This window comes from Lissotriton helveticus, chromosome 5_1 (assembly GCF_964261635.1).
Source record: "Lissotriton helveticus chromosome 5_1, aLisHel1.1, whole genome shotgun sequence".
NCBI classification, from domain to species: Eukaryota; Metazoa; Chordata; class Amphibia; order Caudata; family Salamandridae; genus Lissotriton; species Lissotriton helveticus.
Genome location: NC_136065.1, coordinates 291,659,357 through 291,683,311, shown reverse-complemented (window position 1 = coordinate 291,683,311; position 23,955 = coordinate 291,659,357). Strand labels below are relative to the sequence as shown.

Sequence of the window (23,955 nt, the reverse complement as noted above, 5' to 3'; positions counted from 1 at the left end):
CCATGTGCCTTGTAATGGAAAATGTGCTGTAAAATGCACCATTTTGGTCTGTCTCTGTCCAAAATTTTCTTAGGGGGAGAAACCCCCCACAAACTCCTTTAGTGGTGGTCGAGCTCACTCGCTACACGCCTGACAGGGGCTGGGCTGGCAAAACTTGCCAGGGCTGCTTTCATTTTCCAGTCGGGCCCTGGAGATGCTGGTGAGATTCGGCGCCTGTTGCCACCCTGCAACGCCCGCAATGTAGAGCGGGTGAGGGGAGATTGCCGACCCCAAGACAGCAGGTAAGAGTGGGATGGCTGCTGCTTCCAAAACTCGTGTAGCCCAGAGCGGACCGCACCCCCCACCCTCCCCCTGATACCCCACTGCAATTGGGACCTAACTCGTTGAATCAGACCCCACAGGATATAGCGGCATAAAAGTGCAAATTTAGCGGCACAAAAATGTAAATTTAGCGGCACAAATTTGTAAATTTAGCGGCATTATTGCGGCACTTTATTTTACTCGTAATCATTCTTTTTCAGCCCTAAATCAATGGAACCTGTTTTAGCATAGTATTCCTCTTTGAAATAGGCATGTTTAAAGTTTCCGCAGCTCTACGGAAGCACAGCTCCAATCAACTAACCTACTAACCTTGTGGGAGGGGGCGTATTTCTCCCTGGGATTTTCTAGTGCCCATGAGTGCACCCCTGCCGGGGCACCACTTTCACCGCTACCTGGGTGCAGTTGCACAGCTCCCCTTTGCTCCATGGGTGCAGTCACACAGCCCCCATTTGCTCCCTGGGTGAAGTCATACAGATCCCCATCGCTTCCTGGGTGCAGAGGTACAGCTTCCTCTTGTGTTGCGTGCACTGACTCCCTTTTATAGGTAGTGCTGACATGGCAGACATCTCGCAATAATCATCCTTCAGAACCAGGTTCCCCAGTTCCAAATTCAGTAGCTCTGACCATGGTGTGTCATCCTCTCCCCCACTAAACACCATAACACCCATTGAGAGAAACTCGCACTGCCTCAACTATAACCAAATTGTGCCCGTTATAAACACCTGCATGTGGCTCAATTTAAATTATGCACTACAAAAGAGCAATATGCTGCCTACAACAAAAAAAATAACATCTTCCTGGAAAAAGCAAATACTCATAGGGAATACAAAATTAAGTAAAGCATGTGAAATGTAAGCAGGAAAAACATGGTTACTTTAACGCTTTTACACTCACTATTCAGAAATCAGTGAGTGCTTTTGCCTGAAAAGTTAAGGACATGACTACAGGGCACGGAATGGACCCATTTCAATGTCCATTACTTATATCCTTACAGAATGTAAGCAGTATAGTGAAAAAAAACAATTCCCTAAACACCAAGACGCAGTACACATTTTGTTTTCCAATCCACGTGTTGCAGTGCCTCCAGCACTGGTGCATTAGTTCCCCGCCCGGGGGAAAACAACGCTATTCAAAGAAAGACAAGTAAACAAAAGTAGAGCTTCACTGGCAAACTCTGATTTTATTCATACCCAAACACATTTGCACCACTCTACGATCTGCCCACTTTGCTATCACTCTGTTTGGCTTTATTCAGTTATTTTTCACGTTTTTAACCTTTTATTCCCGCAGCTACACTTTGGAACATTGCTTTCATTGGGCCGGTACTGTCCAGTACAATGTACCCGGCACTTTTTGATATTGAGAGAGAGAGAGAGTACCGGCACTTCTCGGAAACAAGCAGGTACTCTGTTACAGAGTACCTGCACTTCTATTTATCCATTTCAAGCACTGCTTTGGAATTGTAAAATATCACAAAAAGACGGCAATTACAATGTTTTTCTTTTTTGGATCCATTTCACAAAGGAACAAATCAACGAACGAAGAAAAGACAGTGGGAGAACAGTTTCTGAAGTCAGGGATTTCAGTAAGAGAAGCTGCTAGACAAAGAGAGGGAGGAAAATGGAGGAGGAAAGAAAGGGGGGAGGGCAATTGAAGCGGCAGAGCAGACACCGTCAGTGTATTCTGTGTGCAAGAAGGAAAAGACTAATTTTCCTTATCTGCGCGCCCCTCCCGTCCCGGCGCTGGAATCCTAATTATTTCCAGTCGAGCCTGCAAGCTGGAGAGAAAAGAAGCAATACTTTGCTTTTCTCGCTCCTCTTTTATAACTATTGAAAATAATCTAGGCAGCAAGCAGCTTATACGGCTGTAAAGCGCAGTTTCACGGGGTGACATATGGGCGCACAGCCAATAAAATGGCATAATTTTTTCATGCCTACCAGGAGAGTTTTTTTCGCGGGCAGTTTGGCAAATATCGCGCCCGTAGCGCTTGCCAGCAGATTTTGCGTTTTTTTCCGTGAATCGCGAAATGCTGGAGGGTCTGTTTAATGGGCTGTAGTCCCACGCTCTTCACAAGTGGGACTTTCAAGATGGCGTCCGCGATTGGACCTCAGGAAGAAACCGTATGCGGTCTAGTCTTTCCTGAGAACGACGCGCCAAACCAGGAAGAGGAAGTACAAGTAGGGGGGCCAGAGAGCAGTTCGGCGTTCTACACCGTTCCGGAGGACGACAGATCCGGAGCAGCCGACAGAACCGCGGTCCAGCAGGAAGACATTACGAAGACGGAGAATTCTACAACCGAACAACCCAGTGACAACAGGCACGAGTCCAGCCGACCCCAAGAGGAGAAGGGCGGCAAGAATACGACAGCCACGACCCAGGAGGGCCATGGCCGAGGCAAGTACCTCTATTTAATTACCTTATGGTGGGCTGGTGGAGGGCAGGATTGTGAACAGCCCCCTAGTCCACTACTATTTCACTTTTTTTTTTGTTGTCACGGGCCTCACTCATTGCACCCACCCTCACTTTTTCCCATACTCCCCGGTGGCGGTATATTCACCAGCCTGTGTTTCTGGTCTCTGACCCAGTTGTCCATTCTTGTTGTCTTGAGGGTACTGGCCACCCACAAATTGCCTGACGAGGATCCAGCTGACAACACCGTAACTTCGCCCTGCCAGGGAGACCTTCAGAGTATCCCTCCCTGAGATTTAAAGACTGAACCTGAGTTTAAGGAACTTTTTTATTCCCCTGTTTGGTTCTTCCACCCCTGGACTTCCCCCTTTTCACTATTTGAACTACCCCAAGCCTACAATTAACAGAATAAATAAAAGAATCATCACTCCCACTGGTGTCTCTGCATCCTGTTACGGGGGGGTGGGGGGGGGGATCACATGGGCCCAGTTGCTTTTATTGGGTGCAGAGATGAGCTTGATATTGCCTGTGATTTACCCTGTGCCATGCCACATAAATCTGCTCCAACTTCCTGCTCCCTCTATGGAGGTCTGATAAATGCTCGATCTCTAAGCAAGCACGCACAAGAATTTAATGATTTAATTATTGATAATGAGCTGGATGTTTTATTTATCACCAAAGCTTGGTAAAAGCCTTGGTCTAACCCTGACATTGTCCGTGTCCTTCCCTCTGGATATACAATCATAAGACACGACGGAGGGGCAGGCCGAGGGGGTGGAATAGCCATTATCTTTCGGGATTCACTGCAATGTAGCACCTTTGATTTCAACTCCCTCAAAGGAGCAGCAAGCCTAGGTTTTTGCGTTAAATTCAACCCTTCTCAGTCCGTTGTGGGCGGCTAGCTCTATTGTCCCCCTTGTCCTGGAGTACCATTCCAGTCCACATTAGGGGAGGCACTTGCCCCCTCTCTGCTCCAATATACCAATTGTATTGCCCTGGGAGACTTCAACTTTTTGAAGATTCACTCAGTCCAAAAGTAATTAATCTGTTAGACACCTTTAAGGTAAAACGGCTCACAGGGTAACTGTCCCGACCCACACGTTAGGGCAGATTCTTGACTGGATCTGTTCAAATAATCCTGGGTTAACTACTGAAGAATCCATCCCCCAATTCTGGTCGGATCACAGCCTAATTCCATTCAAACTGACTGGTACTACACATAATTCTTTCAACCGTCATAAAGACATGAACACTAAGCACTGCAAATAGGGAGCGATGAAAACCAACCCTCTTTTAAATACTTGTCTTTGCAGCACTGCCCCCACTCTGACTGGAGGACTAACTGAGGACCTTGATCTATTTAATAATTGTGGGCCTTATTTATGAGGTCTTGCGTCACTTTCACGTGGCAGGTGCGTCACTTTTTGTGACGCATCGGTGGCGTAAAAAATGCGCCATGTTGCGCCCTATTTACAAAGTGACACATCTAGGCAGATGCGTCACTTTGTAAACCCCTGCGCTACATTATACCTGCGTAAGGTATAATGTATGCAGGGTGGAAAGCCTCGTAGAAGTGGCGCATTGAAATCTATGAAATTTCTGTGCACCACTTCTAGGACGCCAATGCGTCAATATCTTTACACCTGCCTCACAACAGGCGTAGGACTGACGCAGGCCCTGTCACATGGGGCTGCCTCATGTGAAAGGACACCTTGGTGGAGTTGTGTCTGTTTTCAGACACGCCGTAGCAAAGATTCACTTTTGCACCTACAGATACGTCAGAAATACTGACGTATCTGTAACACCTTGCGACATGATGCGTCAAACAGTATGACGCATCCATCATGTCGCAAGGAGGGCGGAATCAAAAGTGACACATCGCTGTTTTTATGCAGTGATGCATCAATTTCATAAATTAGGCCCTTGATTTTTAGTACTGCCACAGAATTAGCTTCAGGCACTCACCTTAAGAATAGCTAATAAAAATTCTCTGCACCTTGGTTTTCCCCAGGATTAGCCGAGCTAAAGCGTTACTGTAAACTACTTGAACGCAGATGGTGCGTGGCCTGTAAACATGATCATGCCCAATTTAAGGCTGCTCGAAAAACATATTTCACATAAAAAAATTACTCAAAAGCCAACTTCAAAATGTCAAAAAGGTTTCTTCCCGTGCTACGCAACATTTTGGAAAAAATCTCCTCCTTAATTAGATTTCAAACGCATCACTTGTTGAAAGGGATGTTCGCTCAGAGTGGAAATTGGCAATTATCAAGCCCATACAAAAGAAACCTCTAGCAGACCCTACCACTCTGTCCAACCTTAGGCCTATTTCCCTTCTTCCAGTGTTATGCAACATGTTGGAAAAAATTGTATTCAACAACTTATGACCCTCTTTGAGAATTCTGACACACTCCACACCAGACAATCTGGATTTAGGCCCAAACATTCAACTAAGTCAGCACTTCTCGAAGTTTCGAAATGATCAAAATGACTTTAGACTCAGGTAGCAATGCTGTGTTGATATTGTTGGATCTCTCCGCAGCATTCAACACCATCTCACATGCCATTCTATTGCAGCGGATCCAGAATATGGGGATTTCACATAAAGCCCTAGCCTGGATAAAATCATTCTTGATCAACAGAAGGGAAACAGTATGCAATGGAAATTTTCTGCCACCAGAAAGAGCAGTCACGATGGGTGTGACACAGGGCTCTTCCATTAGGCCGGCCCTTTTTATTAACATCTATACGGTCCCTCTCATTTCATTGATTGCTTCATATGGTGTTGATACCACCTCATATGATGATGAATACACCCAGTTAATTTTGTCCTTTGATAATAGTTTATTTATTTCAGAAGTCAATTTCCAGAATTGCTTCGCCGACATCATTTTGTGGATGCAGAATAACCATCTTAAACAAGACGGGAATACTTCTTTTCGGTAAATCCAACATCTTATCTCCCACAAAATGGTGGCCAAACTCTGGGGCATATTACCAACAAGTAGCGATAATTATCACTAAATAGGCTTAGCGACGATTTTTTTTATCGCTGCCTATCGCTGGATATGTTAGCGGAGAAAAAATGCTATTAGCAACGTTTTTCTCCATTGTGCTAAAATATCCAGCAATAGCGGCGAAATGCGTGAATATCGCTGAGAATACAGCGATATTCACTCATTAGCGACGAAATGCACTTAGCCATGTTATCCACCTCTCATTGGATAACATGGTTAAGAACTGGTCTGAACAGGCGTTAGTTTTTGGCGATAGCGGGAATATTTCCATCGCTACGCCTGCCTTGCTAATAGGCGATAGCGACGTTAGCGACTGCTTTCAGTCGCTAACAGGTTGGGTACGCCCACTTTGCATGTCATTAGCGATAAATATCGCTGACATGCAAAGCAGGCCCAAAACCGCTCGCTGTCGCCTAAAAGCTGTCACTAACATCAGTTAGCGACAAAAAAAAAATAATAATTGCTAATAGAGCGATAGAATTATCGCTGTTTAGCGGCCGAAAACGGCCGCTAAACCGGCTATAATTGCCTAGCGCCACCCTTGGTAATATGTCCCTCTGTAACTCCCACTCCAGCCATAATAAAGGTTGCAAATAACTTTGGGGTCAAATTTGACACCGACCTCTCTTTCCTTTCACAATCCTCGACAGTTGCAGGTAGTTGTTTCAATCTTATAAAATCTCTGAAAGAAAATTGCCACTTTCTGGCCTGGCCTGGCTGCCAGGAAAACAATAGCATTTGCCCTAATTACATCAAGATTAGACTGCTGTAAGAGTCTCTATGCTGGCTGCTCCAAACTCCTCATATATAAACTTTAGATGGTACAACACGCAGCAGCCAGATTGGTTTTACAACTTCCCAAGCAGAGCTCTCCATCGACTACGCAAAAAAAAACTGCATTGGCTACCCATTCATAAAAGAATAGTTTTAAAAATACTTTTGCTCGTTTATAGAGCCTTTAAGTCTACTGGCCCTAAATATCGTGCAGACCGGATCTGCCATTATTAGCTCCAGGAAATTTTAATATCCTCTATTGCCAACCTCCTGAGAGTACCCTCTTTTCGACTGAAATCTCGATGGGGATAGTCCTTTCCAGTACTAGGCGCCAAGGCTCGGAAGTTGCTGCCTAGCACTCTGCTTTCCACTGAATCTGAAGAAATAAAAAAAAAACCTGGCTCTTCCTAGCTCCTGATGCATTCTGTAGTTCATTAATACAACATTTATCAAACTGTTCTTAGAGGAATTGTAATAGTCCTCAGTATAGCGCCAGGATCCCTTCTTTTGAGTGACAGTCGCACTCTACAAATATTTTTTCATTTCATTTTTCACTAACTCTACTCGTAATTTGGATCTGCAAAGTAATCTAACGTAGGTTTAATGAGCATCTGATCTCTTTCATATAATGTTTATTCAGAACATTACTGGTTTTAGTGCTGAACACAATGAGCACATATAAAAAGTTGGAACAAGCTTTGCATTAAAAACTGTTAATGATTGTTCGTCCTTCATAGATGCTTGCAAAATCTTTATATTGCTTTTGAGATGATATTAACTTTTTTTGTATATTCGATAAATGTGTTAATAAGATATTTATGTATGTTGGATTTATATAAAGGTAAATGTAGAGGAGCAAAAATGGCTCCCTGTTTAAAACATTGAAAGTTAGAATTTTTGAGAGAGCGACTTTCTGGTGAGTGTCACTTGAAAAAACAACAATTGATGGACAGAATGCAGAACATTGTCATACATTCGCCCCAGTACAGAGATCTGGGCCTAAGTCCATTGTTTTTTTGATCACCATGCCATTCCTGTTTGGACCCAGCCATATGCAAATCAGTATTTTTTTTTTTTTTTATTTGTTTTTATTGTTGCATCAGGCGGATCATGGGTACAGGAGACAAAACAACTCGGGGGAGCGTCAACATTCCGCTCTTCCCGATATTCTGCAACTTTTTAATAGTCAGTTACATATCTTTGAGCATGACGAACTTGTTTTTCATTTTCACCCCAAACTCCCACCCGCCCCCCTGAACTCCTGAAAACGTCATCAACTGAGAGGCCTCCGTCGAAAGCCCCCCATCCCGCCCTCCCCTTCTCCCCCCCCCCTCTGCAGCATACCATCCTTCCCCGCCACCCCCCCCCGACCCCCGAGCCTCCCTCCCCCTCTAAGTCATGACATAGAATATATACCATCCAGCTACCCGGATCCTCCGTAGACAACTATGCTGGAATCAGCGTCGAACGTGTGTCCCAGCTATCCTCCCTTCCACCCACCTTCCTCTCCGGACAGTCCTACTCCAGTCCGTGGTAGTGCCTCCACTTAGTCCATATTTTTCGAAATTTTCGTGGGCACCCTCTAGCTTTGTAGGTCACTCTTTCAGCCGCCATATACATATCTAGACCTCTCCTCCATTCCTCCAGGTCGGGTTTCCCAGGCGCCCCCCACATTCGTGCTATATCTCTTTTTGCTACTACCAAAGCCAGCTGCAGGAAAATGAGTAGGTATCTTGTAATGTCCACCTCCGTTGACAGTCCCAGAAGCGCCAGTTTTGGATCCCTAGGAATCTCCATCTCCAATACCATACTCAATTCCCTAAGTACCTCGCCCCAATATTCCTGTATCACAGTGCAGCCCCAGATGATGTGGTAGAAGTCGCCTGTGTGGTGCTGGCATCGTATGCATGAGGTGTCGGTCACCCTCCCCATCTTGGAGAGCCTCACTCTGTCAAAGTAAGCCCGGTGAAGGACCTTAAACTGTATTAGGCGGAGCCTCGATTTAATGGCCACTTCCCTCGGGTGCATGAGTGCGAGTTCCCAATCCAGGTCCTCCATCGTGCCCACATCTGCCTCCCACCTCGCCCTGAGTGCCCGCAAGTCTCCCAACATATTATTCGTCAATGTTTTGTATGTCATGGATATTGCCCCCCTCTGTATCTGCTCCTGGAGTAATCGGCCCTCAAGTGGTGCAAACTGGGGTATGTCGGTAAGCGATATGTGCTGTGCTCCCCACGCGTGTCTGAACTGCAAGTATTTATAGTATTGGGTGTTGTGGAGGCCAAAGTCCTGCTGCAGCTTCTGGAAGGTTTTAAGTTCCCCCTTTGCTATGACATCTCCCACCGTGGAGATGCCAATGTCGTCCCACCTGTGGAATCCCTTCAGTTTATGCAGCTCTGTCAGCCACCTACACGACCATAGGGGTGTCTGTCTGGTGAGCCGTTCATGCCAGCCCATCCTAATTGTCGCTCTGCGCCACGCCATCAAGGTAATCTTCGTCGCAGGTAGGAGCTGGCGGCCTCCTTTCCCGCCATACAAGAAGTGTAGTACCGTCTTATTGCCCCATTTGGACCTCTCTAGAGCATAGGTGGGATGGTCAGCCGGGGCGTGTAGCCACTCGTTGATCGGGGCAAGGTGTTCTGCCCAGTAATAGGCCTCCAGGTTAGGCAGCGAGATTCCCCCACTATATTGGTGGCGTTGCAGGGTCGTGAGTGCCACCCGGGATTGCTTCCCCAGCCACAGGAAAGAGCGGAGATCAGCGTGGATCGTCCGCAGTGTCGCATCTGGTAAGGGATAGTACTCATTTTGCAGGGCGTATAAAAACTTCGGTAGCAGGATCATTTTATACAGGGCGGCTCTGCCTAACATGGTGAGCGGCAGCGGTCTCCATCTATCCATCTCCGTCTTCGCTGCCCCCAACACCCGAAGCACATTGTCTGCGTAGGAGCGTCCCCTGTCCCGGGTGATAAAGACCACCAAATACCGAAAGCCTTCCGTAGTATGAATGAGCAACTCAGGCAGGCACTCCCCCCGCGGCTCACCTTGCGGGTCGTAGAGGATCGACTTATGCCAATTTATAGTGTGTCCGGCCACTGCCCCAAAGTCGCCTAGTTCCCTGAAGAGGGCCGGTATTGTCCTAGCCGGGTTCGTCACATATAGCAGCACGTCATCAGCGTACAGGGAGATCTTTTCCTGGTCAGCTGCCGAGTCCCCCCAGTGAAAGCCAGTCACTTCTTGATTGAGCCGGATGTGGATCGCCAGGATCTCGATCGTGAGGGTAAAGAGGAGTGGGGACAGCGGGCACCCCTGGCGGGTCCCCCGTTCTACCGCAAACTCTCTCGACATTCGCCCATTCACTCGCACTCTCGCCCTAGGGCTCGAGTATAGAAGACTCACCCAATGTCGGAACTTGGGCCCGAACCCAAAACGTTCGAGAGTGCCCATTAGGAAGGGTCAGTGGACCGCATCGAATGCCTTCTCAGCATCCAACGAGAGGAACCAGTGGGGCTCACTTTTGTCACCGACTTCCTGGAGCCAGTTGTGTGTGCGCCGTAGGTTAAGTTTGGTGGCCCTGTCCGGCAGGAACCCGGACTGGTCTGGATGTATTAGGTCCGTTATGACCTGTCGGAGTCGCCTTGCCAGGATGGTGGCGAGAATTTTGTTCTCAACGTTCAGAAGGGAGATCGGGCGGTAGGAAGAACAGTCCTCCCTGGGCTTGCCCTCCTTGTGGATCGGGACTATGGTGGCTAGGGCCAGGTCTGGCGGTAGACTACCGGAGTCAAACGCACCCGCATATAGTGATTTCAAGTGACGTGCCAGGAGGTCCCCCGTCCGTTTGAAGAACTCCACCGGGAAACCATTAGGTCCCGGGGATTTCCCAGGTTTCAGGACAGCCACTGCCTCCGCGATTTCATCCATGGATAGGTCGGCTTCCAGCGCCTCGCTATCCTCGGGGGTTAACTGCGGCACTTCCATGCTACCCAGGAACGACTGCACCACCCCGCAGTCTCCGAGGTCCCTGGCCCTATAGAATTCTTCGAAATAGGTCGCAAAGGCCTCTGCTATCGCGACATCTGACGTCGCTCGTGCCGGTCCCGGTATCCCAATCCCGTCAACCCATCTGGCTGCCTGCTCCCGCCTGCTCAGCCATGCCATGAGTTTCCCGGATTTGTCGCCTACATCATATAGGCGATGGAGGGTGGCCAGCGCCTGTGTGCGCGCCTCGTCCGTGGTTAGTTCCCTGTATAGCCGCTGAGTGTCCAGCAGAAGTCTCAGATGCCCCTCCCTCTTCGATTTGAGGTAATCAGCTTCTTGAGTCAAGATGTTCGCCTCCACTCGCGCTACCTCCTCAGTGCGTTTCCTTCTGGCCTCCCCCACCCTTGAGTTGAAACGGTCCCTCAACACCGTTTTCATGGCTTCCCATAGCGTAACTCCCGATTGCACCGACCCCTCGTTTTCCGCCACAAAGACTTTGATGTCCGCTCTAATGCCCCCTAGAATCCCAGGAGTCTGTAGGTCCCACGGCGACATGCGCCACTGTGCCTGTCCACTCCCCCTGCCATGTCCTATGTGTACAAACAGCGGGGAATGATCCGAGATACCTCTCGCCTTATAGTCGGCCGAGTCCCCCGTCGAGAGTTCCTGTCGTGTAGTGAATATATAGTCCAATCTAGAAAAAACCTTGTGGGCCCCAGAGTAAAAGGAGTAGGCTTCCTGCACAGGATGAAGCCACCGCCACACATCAGTGAGGCCAATCGTGTCCATTCTGCGCGCCAAAGCAGTCACTGCAGCCACTGCCCGGGAGTTCCCAGATCTATCTCTAGTCGTGCACATCACATCGTTGAAATCCCCACCCATAATCTGCACCGTGTCTGCCGTGTCAAGCAGTATGTTCGTGATCTCCTGCATCGTCCGGGTTTGTAGTTTGGGTGGAGCATAAACTGACAGCAACGTGTACCTGCGCCTCTTCCATGTCCCCTGTACCCCAGCAAACGTGCCCTGCGGGTCCAACCATGTGCGTGTCACTGTGAAGGGTGTCGTTTTCCTAATGAGTATGGCTGTGCCCCGTGAGTCCTTAGTGTATCCAGCGTGCGCTAAGACTATGTAAGGCCCACGTGCTAAGAAAGCACAATGGTTCCCCCTCAAATGTGTTTCCTGGAGGAATATGATGTCTGGTGCCATGCGTTTAATATAGGCATTAACCAAGCCCCTCTTAATTTTGGACCCCAAGCCATTTACATTCCAGGTTAGCGCCTTCACCCCAGCGCCATCTCGGGTTGTTTCAGTTAGTGTACCTGCCATTGCACTTCACACTGACCACCGAATACCGGACTCTGGGCCCAGGGTAGTAGCAAGGGTGAACTCTGCTGCCTCACTGATACCACCCCCCTTCCCCCCCCAACTCCCCAACACCCCAACGTGGGACAAAAACAGTACCAACATTCCCTACCATCCCCCTCCCCACCTCCCTCCCCTTCCAGCTGCGCCCCAACATGGGACCAAACCATCCATGGGAGCAGGTCAGTCGCCCTCCCACACATCCCTCCCCAGTCTAAACTGTGTTTAGGTCAAACACACAAAAGAAACAAACTGCAGGGGGTGTGCCAACTTGCGTGCTCCGTTATGCCGAGCTGCCATCTCATCCGAGCTGCACGGTCCTGCCTTCAAGAATGTGAGTCCTGAGAGTCTACGATCGGGTCTGGACCCGAGGAGTCCCGTTCCATCTGACGGATCTCCTTAACCAAGGGGTGTAGTGATTCGCCCACAAGGTCCATATCTTCCTCACCGGATGAGGGGCCTTCCGATCCCTCCACGTCGTCTCCCTCGGAGCGTATCCCTTTCCTCAGACTGCTGAACCTCGAGCCCGCCACTGAGTCTTTGCCTGGGGAGTCCGATCTGCCCCCCCTGTTGTTCGCCGAACCTCGAGTCCTATATGGCGTCGCCGAGACTGTGTGTTGGGTCCTCCGTATTCTCCTTCGCTGCGGCTTCGGCCGCTCCCAGCTCGATCCTTCCCTCACTGTTCTGTCCATTGCGTCTCGACTGGCCGTCTCCCTACTGTTCAAGATAGGGCGCTCCTCCAACCACTGCCACGCGTCTTCCGGGTGAGCAAAAAAGACAGACTTGTCTTTATATATCACCTTCAGCTTGGCCGGGAAGAGGAGCATGTATTTAATGTTCAGGGATCTCAGTTTCGCCTTCACAGCGTCGAAGGAGCGGCGCTGTTTCGAGACCTCCTGGCTGTAGTCCGGGAAGATCATTATTGTAGTGTTCTCCAGGCGGATCTCTCCCAGGGCCCTAGCCTCCCTCAGGATCAGGTCCCGATCGGCAAAGTTTAAGAAGCGCGCTATAACCGGCCTTGGTCTCGCGCCCTCAGGTGGCTTGGCCAGAAGCGCCCTATGTGCTCTTTCAATAATAAAGCATGTGGAAAATGGCGCCGTTGGGAATGTGGATTTCAGCCATGTTAGGAGGAAGGCGGCCATGTCCTTTTTCTCAATCCCCTCCCTAAAACCTACAAAGCGGAGGTTGTTGCGCCTGGACCTGTTCTCTGCATCGTCCACCTTCCATTGGAGGTGGCGGTGCGCAACCTGTAGCTCCGCCATGTCTTTCTTGAGCGTAGTGATCGCCTCCCCGTCCTCTTTCAATTTGTCCTCCGCTGCCGTCACTCTGTCGGTCAGGTTCCGAAAGTCCTGGCGCAGCAACGTCACCTCGACCCCCACCTCGCCAATCTTGGTCTCTAGGGCGGATTGCGATGCCTGGATATCCGTTCTGGACGCCTGGATGGCCTCCAGCAGCATGGCCGTGTCGGTGTGGGAGCCTGGATGGCCCGCCGTGGGCCGTGGCGCCGCAAAATTGTCCATGGGTCCCTGGCGTGGGGGTTTGGGCACCGGGTCTTTCTTTCCCATCTCCGCACCGTGTAGCCGCCCAAGAGAATACGCCGGGATACCTGCTTCCGCCGTGGGGCGCCAGCCAGTGTGTGCACCGCCGGATGGCGGGAGCGTGGGTCACTGCCTCTGTGCCTCCCCTTCGCTGGACAGTCCCCCAGGCACTGGGTCTCTCCCCTTGTGACGCCCGTATGTTGCCGGTTAGCTGGTCAGCCCCCTCTCCTGTGGGTCGTATGCCCGCTGCCTCCCGGGAGCCGTCTCCGCCACTTCGCTCTTGCTCCCAGCGCCCCCGTGTCTCCTCACCCCCAAGGCGGCTCCAGCCGGCGTCCGGGGGGGGGGGGGGTAGGAAAGCCGGCCGCGGCGCCCGTGGACTGGGGTGCTTCTCCCCCTCTGCTCACCGTAGGTGTCCGGTCTGCCTCGCACAGCGGTGCGCCGCAGTAGGCACCGGGTGCGTCTTCCGTCACTTCACCTCCCGCCGGCGGCCATCTTTGTGTAGGCTACCGCTGCCCCTCGATCTCCTCGCGCCGATTTTCTCCAGCTCCCTGCAGGCTCGCAGCTTCCCCCGGTTGATTGGAGAACTCCGGATTGCAGGGCGGAGAGCACTGCCGGTCGCGTCAGTTAGGCCGCCAGCGGACCCCTTCCACTCGCGGCCGCCATCATGGCCGCCGTCTCTTCGCCAACTTCTGCCTCGGACGCGAACCACTCGCTGCGGAAGGCTGACACTGCCCAGGCTGCTCGCTCTCGATCCCAGAGTACGCTATCTTCACTCTGGCAGCGTTTCAAGCTCGTTGTGGACGGATTTCAGGCGGATTACGGGGCAGCTCGGCCGGAGCTCCGGAGTGGTACGTCTAGTCGGCCATGCTGCTCATATGCAAATCAGTATTGACCCTGCACCCAATGGGAACTAAGGGTTTACCCCGTTATTACCTACCACTCTCATTAGCAGGTGCACACCTGCGAGGGTTTTTTGCTTTCCAATTATTTATTAGGGTGTATCATGAGTGAGCGTGAAACCCTATCATACACCGAAGAATACATTAAAAATCTTCTGGAAGGAAACACAGGGCCGTCCTTTTTATCCACAAAGACCACACTCTTAGACCAAACACTCAATGAGAAGATTATCAAGTTGGAAAGACTTGAGAAAAAGCTGGTCCGTACTAGACTTCACGGTTATGCCCTGACCCAATATCTGCAAGCCAATGTAATACCCACAGGACTCCAAGTCAAGAATGAACCAGCGATATTTGTGGACAACCCCAAATTTAAGGAAGGATTCAGTTTTGTGGCGAACACCTGCTCACGCCATTGGATGGTGTTGGGGATAGATACAGCCAAAACACAGGTGGAAATTCTTACGAATGAGATTGACTTACTCAAGGAGGAGATAAAGAGCCACAGTGCATTTGTCAACGCACGAGACACCTTAGATGTAATGTAATGTAATGTAATGAGCATTTCTACCGCGCAGCTTCCACTCCAAGGAGTATCTTGGCGCATTACACAACTCAGATGGAGGAGTCGGAATGGGAAAAAGAGGTGCTCTGATTTCTGATCACACATTACACTAAAGTCCTACAAGTGGCGTCGGGCAATGAGAAGATCCAAGTTTTCAATGCCTTCCTGAAGGGGGCTTCTTGAGAAAAGGACCGCAGAAAGAGCGGAAGTTTATTCCAGGCTTTAGACCCGAGTACAAAAAGGGATTTGCCACCTTTTGTGGCTAGTTTAAAATAGGGGAGGGAAAGTAATTTCTGACTTGCAGATCTCAGACTTCGTGATGGATAATATCTTTTAAACCCATTATATAAATAGGTAGGGCCTCGTTGGTGAAAAGCCCGGAAGGTAATTAGAAGAAGTTTAAACAAAATTCTTTTACCTATTGGCAACCAGTGAAGGGTGTTTAGGGCTGCTGAGGCTGACGATCTACGAGGCAGGCGTAGAACAAGGCGGGCTGCCGCATTTTGGACCATCTGTAATTTGTGGAGAACAGATTTATTAGCTCCAACGTATAATCCGTTACAGTAGTCCAGCCTAGAACTTATTAAGGCCACTGCGACAGTTTTCCTCGCCGATAAAGGGAGAAGATCAAAAAACTTCCTTAGTGCTTTGATGATTTGAAAGCACGTGCCTGCTACTGCTACAGCCTGGGGTTTAAAGGATAGCTGGTTATCAAATTTCATGCCCAAATTGCGAACAGATGCAATTGTATTGGGGGGCACTTCAGCATCCGAAGGCCAACATGCTATTGGGGAAAAAAGATTGTCATTCCCAAAAGGAAGGATCTCAGTTTTTCCGGCGTTACACTTTAAATGGTTATTAGTCATCCATTTAAAGATTGCTGCAAGGCAATCCTTAAGATCTTCCTCGGCACCTGGGCGCTCCTTATCCAACACCAAAATCAGTTGGGTGTCGTCAGCGTATGAAATAGAACTGATCTTGAATGACGCGATCAGTTTCATCAGGGGTGCCATATATAGATTGAAAAGAACAGGGCTCAAACTAGAGCCCTGCGGCACCCCTGAGCTGACGTTTTTGGCCTCAGATTGGTATGGCCCTAAAACTGTTATTTGGTGTCTGTTGGTAAGGAAATTCCTACACCAGGCCAACACCTGTCCCCCTACCCCTGCGGCAGCCAACCGGTCCACTAAGATGTTATGAGAGACCATATTGAAGGCTGCCGACAGGTCAAGTAAGATAAGGACAGCCTTCTTTCCTTGGTCCATTGCTGCCCTAAGTGTTTCTGTAGTATATAATAGGGCTGATTCGGTAGAGTGTTCTGACCGAAATCCTGACTGATTGGGATGGAGAACGTTATTCTTCTCCAAAAAGTTAATCAACTGGCTGTTGACAAACCTTTCAGTCAGCTTGGAAAGAATGGGTAACAAGGAAATCGGGCGTAGGTTGGACAGGGTAGTAGGATCGGCCAGGGCCTTTTTTTGGAGCGGCTTAACAGCTGCCAGCTTCCAATCATTGGGGATATTAGCCGTTGCTAGAGAGGAATTGATGATTTTGTTTATCATTGGGTTAACCATCTCTGGCTAAGATCGCTTTGGCGGATTCCTCCAAAGATACTGGGGCAAAGTCATCCAAGCAAGGGTACGATATCGTCTCCCCTTTCTCTTCAGCATCCATTATTGCAACAGTTCCTGATGGAAAGGTATTTGTAATGGCCAGGATTTTATTGTCGAAATAATCAGATATCGCATTGCAGAAGTCTTGCGATGGAGGGATTGCTTGCGATAGAGCTGAAGGATTCATAAAATCCTTAACAATCTTAAAGATTGCTTTTTGTTTCTGGCCAACCATTGATATGGCCTGCAGATAATATGTTTTTTTTGCTGACTTTATTCCTGCATGGTACTTCCGTCTCGCTTCTATATAAGTAGTACGTGCAGTTGTGTCATAATTTCGACGCCACCTCTGTTCCTTTGTTTTTACTTCACCTAATTCAAGCTTGAGAATTGTTGTAAACCAGGGGGCATTCTTTTTTGGCTTCCTGGATTTGGGGTTTTCATTTCTAGATGATTTAAGTAACGTACCTGCTTCAGCAATCCAGTCACAGAAAGTCTGATTATCAGTGGAGGTACAGTCAACTAGAACTGGTAGGCTAGTCTTAAGTTTCTCAACAATGTCAGGTCTGCTGGCTAATAACTTCCAATCCGGAAGAGTTTTAGTATGCAATGTGTCATTGCCCTTTAGAGGCCTTGAGGAGGGTTTCGGAGTCCCAATTATATTAAAAGGAATTAAAAAGTGATCTGTCCATACCTGAGGACAGGGGGGTTTAGCTATCAGACTGGGATAATTAGAACAAATACAATCTAGCAAATGTCCTGCATGGTGGGTGGGTTCCTGATTCACGAGAGTGAGACCCAACACTTCAATTGTGTCTAAAAAAAATATATAAATTGGAGAAGACCCTCAACGACTTTGATGTAGATGCCCAATCCAAAAAACTTGACAAATTAAGTAAGGATATCACAAACTACGATAAGAAGAAAACTTATCCATATCTGGCAGAAGATTATTACAACCAAGACACCCAAGGAAGGTTCACCAACAGGGGAAGGGGTGGTTATCGGGGTAGAAGGAAATATACCAACTTTTCCGATTCATCCTACAGCTCAGGCAGTGACCCAGGCACACCGGGACCTACCTCTTTCAACAGCTACCAAGACCAGTGGTATCAACCCCAGCCAGATTGGCAGCCTTTTTTAGGGGGCAACCCATGGCGACCGCCCCGAGGGAGAGGAAATTACCCGAACCGGGGCAGAGGACAGACCTGGCCAACTCAAGTGAGAGGTGGAAACACTCAACGACAATGGGAAGGTGGACGCCCCCAAGACCACCCACAGAAACATGTCCGTTTTCAGCCGGAAGGACACGGAGAAATCAACACGAGACGCAAGACGTACAGATGGTGAGACAATCCAGCCCGATAGTCAATCTTTCACAACATGTTTTGACACCGGAAGAAACCAGCGTGTTGAACAAGGGCCTATCATTTGTACCCACCCGAACCAATTCAACGTGAGGTCAGAATTAACTCGCTTCTTCCGTAAGATCCGACTAAGACATTTCTTTATGCACTCGCCATCCCCGAGTACGACGTCAGTGACCGGATTAAGACCTCCTTCAACGTTTACACCTAAGGCTCACCAGACATCGCACAGGATCCTCACATACGAAAGTGTGGTGATGAGAGATGTGATGAACATTTGTACCACACGCTCATATGTACAGCATAACATCACCCAAGGCGAAAGACTAGCCTTGGATGATTTGAGGAATAATAAAAAACTTGTGATTAAGCCCGCGGACAAGGGTGGGGCGATAGTTTTACAAGATGTTCAACAGTATAAAAAGGAGATCTATTCCCAACTCCAAGATGGGGTGAGTTACACTTTAATCAACACCAATCCCACAAGGGAGATCAGAGGGCAAATTCAAGAGATCACAGGAAGAGGTAAAGATGCGGGTTTTCTGAGTGCCAAGGAATATGAGTATCTAAATGTCGCACAGCCGAGAATTCCAACTATATACACATTACCGAAGATTCATAAGAACATAACAAAACCACCTGGACGTCCAATTGTATCTGGATGTGGCTCTCTGCTGGAGCCACTATGTAAATATATTGACACTTTCCTAAAACCGCTAGCAGTTAGTACTCCCACCTACGTCCGGGATACCATGCAAATCATAAATCAAGTAGATGACATCGCATTTGATCAGGATAAACAACTACTAGTAACTCTTGATATAGTTTCACTATATACAAGCATCCCACAAGATCCTGCCCTGGCAATAATGAGGAAGGTACTAGACAGAAGAACCCAACCCACCCAGGTACCAACGGACTTCATCATTGAGCTCCTGGAGGTGGCAATGAAGAAAAATGTCTTCATATTTCAAGATGAATTCTTTGTCCAGAGCAAGGGAGTAGCGATGGGGGCAGCCTTCGCTCCCGACTTGGCTATACTATACATGGCGGAATATGAACAGGAATGCATCTTAACATCCAGAAATCCATATGAAAACAACATCTGGATGTGGAGACGATATATCGATGATGTGCTGATGCTATGGACTGGAGACGAATTTGAATTGAACTCATTCCTTACATGGCTGAATAATCAATCACAGGATATTAAATTTACCATGAGTATGAGTAAAACCTCTATTGACTTCTTAGACATCAGCATTAAGGCTCAAGGGGGCCATTTGTACACTACCCTCTTCCGGAAATCTACGGAAAGAAATAGCTTGTTACGGTATTCGAGTCATCATACAAGGAGTCTGCGTGACAACCTACCATTTGGCCAATTCCTCCGGGTGAGGAGAAATTGTTCTTTCAAAGAGGACTATTTCAAGGAGTCCGATCTCTTGATCAGTAGACTCATGGAAAGGGGGTACCCTAGGAGACTGGTGACAAGGGCCAGAAAGAGGGCATGGTTTAATTCACGAGAAGATCTTCTGAAACCTAGAGAACGCCCTGTCAACCCGGATAGGATTGTATGTGTTACGACGTTCTGTACAAAGAGTAATCTGATCAAGAAGGCAGTGAATAAGTACTGGAACCTGGTGTCAGATGTCATTGACTGCAAAGAAGCTCCGATGCATGCTTTTAAAAAAGCGAAGAATATCAGGGATAGAGTGGTGTGTTCGCTCTTAGAAACTTCGGCCCCACCCACCTTACAAAGCATCTGGAACCTTCCCCAAGTAGTGGGTCACTACAAATGCACCAAATGCAAAGCTTGTCCACTAACCTTAGAGACCAAGGTGTGGACCTATCGGAATCATAAGGTGATTCTTAAATCCATGACGAACTGCAACACAAGTGATGTAATTTATGCCATAGTATGTCCTTGCGACTTGGTATACATCGGACAAACTAAACAACATGTAAAGAAACGGATCCTACAACACTGTAGCCGTATAAGATGTCAAACACCCGGTTCCCCTTTGGTTGAGCATTTTGTGTCCAAAGCCCACACCCCAGAATCATTCAAATGGTTAGTGGTTGAGAAAATTGTGATTGGACCAAGAGGGGGGGATCTTAATACGCTACTCAATCTGAGAGAATGTAAATGGATGCATATACTGGACACTGTGGACAATGGTCTTAATGAACTTGATACTACTTACTCACAGTTGGCAGGTTTAACATCTGACCCTTGATTGATTGGTGATCATATAATGCTCTTTATAGGTACTATATTACAGCCCCATGGGTCTCGAGGAATGTGTATGTTTACAGTAAAATTCACTAACGATAAGTGTTTTTGAAGTATGTTGAATATATTGAACCATGTTCCATTTTTATGTGTACTAATAAGTGAGCATGTTTATAGAGCAAAATATTCACTGCAGACAAAATGGTTACCGAGTACTCTCATACATTGAATAATGTTCTATGCTGAAATAATCCTTGCGAGAATATCTTGATCCATCTATCGAAAATGTAGGTCTACAAAGTATATCATGCCGTTGGTATTCACAATGCCAATTGTTATCTCTTGTAATACTACAAACTACACTCCCTATCGGTTCCGAACTTTTCAATGAGACGGTCTCCGTTAGCACGCGAGCGCATTTGAGACATTCTCACTCTGTCAGCAGCCAGCTGCAGCACCGCGTGGTTTTGCCGGCACGCCCCCACAGACACGCCCCCTCATGGCGCATTTCTACACGGAACACCACTGTTCCGATGTATTCCGCTGAGGATTTACTCCAGCAGGGACACAGGTATGTTAGTCCCAGAACCGCTTGCTGCATACGGTAGTATTGGGACATACAGGAGACCTGGCGAGCTGTTAAGGGGTCTCTCACAGTACCTGACAGCCATTATGCGCCCCGATCAGTACGTTCCCTTCAAATCTTATACCATTCGTGATATCGTTAGGTTCCCATTTTTGCAAAGAAAGGGGCGGGCACTCAGAGCACAACTAATCCTCGTGTATCATGAGCACGACCCGGTTTACACTAGTAAGGTCCCTACCTGTTTTCAGATCCCGTTCTTTCAACAAATGGGTGGGGATCCAGAATTTAATTCAACCCAATTAATTTCCGGGTACTAGTAGAACTACCTGGTACTAGGGAAGCTTACATGATTCACACTAGCAAGGTCCCTACCTTTTCTTTAATTAATTTGTTCAGATGGTGTGACTGATCTACACCCTTCTTCCTCCACTAACCGACATCGTTACCAGACATGAGCAGTAATTCCCCTTCGGAGGGGAACATCAAGTAAGTGCCTTTTGCCAGATTAGACACTCAGTCCCACAGAGTGTTTTACATCGTTATTATCCTTCCTAATGGGGTATTTTTACCCACAGAATCACCACAACAACGCTAGTCCTCAACTCGTCTGGGACTCCACACACACCTACAGTTCTCTTTTACAGAAGAACACAAGTAAGTGTTGTTGGTCCCATTTAACTTTCTTCCATCCTTGGTTGCCCCCCTTCATCCTTCCTAATGATAAATTGTTTTCCTACAGAATCCACTTAGCGGCGCGAGTCTCCAACTGAAGTGGGACATCACAAACGCCATAATATATGTAGGTACACTTGTTTGTGGGCCATTTATAGATGCCCCTTTTAATCAAGCAACTGAGTGATATCCGTATTTATTTCCTTAGGTGCTCATAACCCCTTTAGTCCTGATGAAGACCCTAGACTGAGGAATAACCTGCCCTTACTACAGGGGTCGAAACGTCGACAGTATCTTCTTCAACATACACGCCAAAACATAATTAGCCATATATGGCCCCCGTGTAATGTTTATGTAGGGAACCTTGTGATCTATTTGAGACTGGAAATGTTCTTAAATTGATGTAGAATTGTTCACAGGACACAATTCCTTTTCTTTGTCCCTTTACCTATTCCAACCACACCCTACCTTACTTAATCAAACCCCCTCTTCTTTGACACCCACAGAGCACTGTATTGAATGATGACTCTATGAACTATGGTGGAAATTACTATGTATTTAATGAAATGTGAAATATAACACATGTGAAAGTAATTGACATCATTGCATACAGCTGAATTAAATTCAGTTCCATAAATTTCCTCAGTTTTGTGTACCGCTTTTAGCATTCATTGATGAAATTGTGCTATGAAATGTTATGTAGCCGACCACTTTTTTGTAATTACAATGGGAACAGTCCAGCCCGATCTGCCAGGCCAGGTCCTCCCTGGACTGGAAACAAGCATCTTAAGACCGGTTCGGGCTTTCAGCCCTCAGCAGCCAGGATAGCTTGACTCCAGTGGCATGGAGAGCAGAGGACTCACGTCTGAGCACATGAAGCCACGTTCCATCGTGTAAGGATAACAGAAAATGTGACAATGAGTGGTCAATTACCCATTTTACTAATTTATCCCATAGTTTCCTGTGAATAATCTTATTAAATGCTGATGTACAGTTTGTATAACAAGCATACAACGTGAGACGTTTTTTTAAAAGTTGTGTTCACTAACTGTTTGAGCGCAACAATGTGGTGCATCCAGGTATGAATCTGGATCGGTTAAAAGGGAATAAATTATGAATTATCTCCCAGATGTAAAGATTATTCATTAAGAATTCTACAGAAAGCTTCCCTTTTCTTCGAAGAGGGCAATAAACTCAGGGGCATATTATCAAGAACTGCGATAAAATTATCGCCGCTTTAGCGGCAGGAAACTGTTGCTAAAATGGCGATAATGGGATTGATAATATGTCCTTGTGAATTTCCATAGCAGCCCAGCTTTAGGTGTTGACCTGGGCTGCTATGGGAATTCACAAGGGCATATTATCAAGCCCATTATCGCAGTTTTAGCTGCAGTTTCCTGCCGCTAAAGCGGCGATAATTTTATCGCAGTTCTTGATAATATGCCCCTGATAGTTTTGGGATCCGCTGTTCGACCTTTTTTTCAGAAGAGGTGTATTAGTGAGGAGTGTGACCGGTTTTGTAAATGTTTGAAAATAAATTTAGAAGTGATGTGCTCCAAAGATCAGGATCTAATTTTGGAACATCGCCTGGAATCCCATTAGGTCCTGCCGCTCTTGAAGCCCTGGAGTTTTTAATCAGTGAAATTTTTTTTTTTTTAATATCTAATGTGTAGTTTATATACTTAGGAAAAAGTAAATAAGGCTGGGGTGTAGACTGCATAAAGATCGTTAATGTACGTTTCCACTTGTCATATAGTATATAATAATCAATGGATTCCTGTGTGTTTCTGTGCCATGTCCTACTAATGACCAATTTTAAATTATTTCACTTGGATACCCGATAAAAGTATGACCAAATTCTGGAGCATTTATTCGTATTTCTCTTATATTTCTTTTAAGATTGTTTTTCCTCCTTGATCTTGAAGCACAGAAGGGAGCTCATGTATTTTTTTTATTAGAACACTTAGTTGTCTACGATGATTTATTTTCTCTGAGGTCAGCAAAGGGTCTTTGGTGTTAGGACGGGAATTAAACTTGTCTTTGACTTTATTTGAAATTAAATTAAAAGTTGATCCTAAAAATTGCCCCCAGTCGTTGCACCAATTGAGTGAAGATTGCTTCTGAGGGTTTCAAGGGTTCAATTGTACAGTAATGGCATCTGTATTACAGAAGTCTTAAATTCCATGTTGGCCAGAACACAAATTGATGGGGATTATGGTCACTCTACGTCCTAGGAATGATGTCATAATACTTGCATATCGAGAATTTTGTGTAGTGGAATAAAGTGTAATCAATAACACTCTTGGAGGTGTGATAGCTAAATGTAGAATGTGCCAGTTGGTCAGTTGGAAATATTCCATTCAGACTACAGAATCCTAATTTAAAGAGTAATCTAGATAGATCATGATGACAAATTGGTAGCCTTTAGTGGCCCATTCTAATTTTGGTTCTATTTTGGTAAGGCTGCTGCCTGAAACGATCTTTGAAACCTCTCGCTACCCAATCATTGAACCAGCTACTTTGTATTTTGCACATTGCGCATTTTTACCCTGCATATGGAAACTTAGAGCGACTAGGCTCTGTTTTTATACCTCTTGTTTTTAGAAAAGAAAGGATTAGGC

General features: G+C 47.2%; 1 long non-coding RNA gene across 1 annotated transcript in view; it reads left to right on the top strand.

The window, feature by feature from the left end:
• Positions 1-2,478: 2,478 nt before the first annotated feature.
• Positions 2,479-23,955, top strand: part of LOC144754455 (uncharacterized) — a 53,098-nt gene continuing 31,621 nt past the window's right edge. The window contains exon 1 of the long non-coding RNA XR_013594726.1: positions 2,479-2,715. This is a non-coding gene — a long non-coding RNA (uncharacterized LOC144754455). The remainder of the gene's footprint in view (positions 2,716-23,955) is intronic.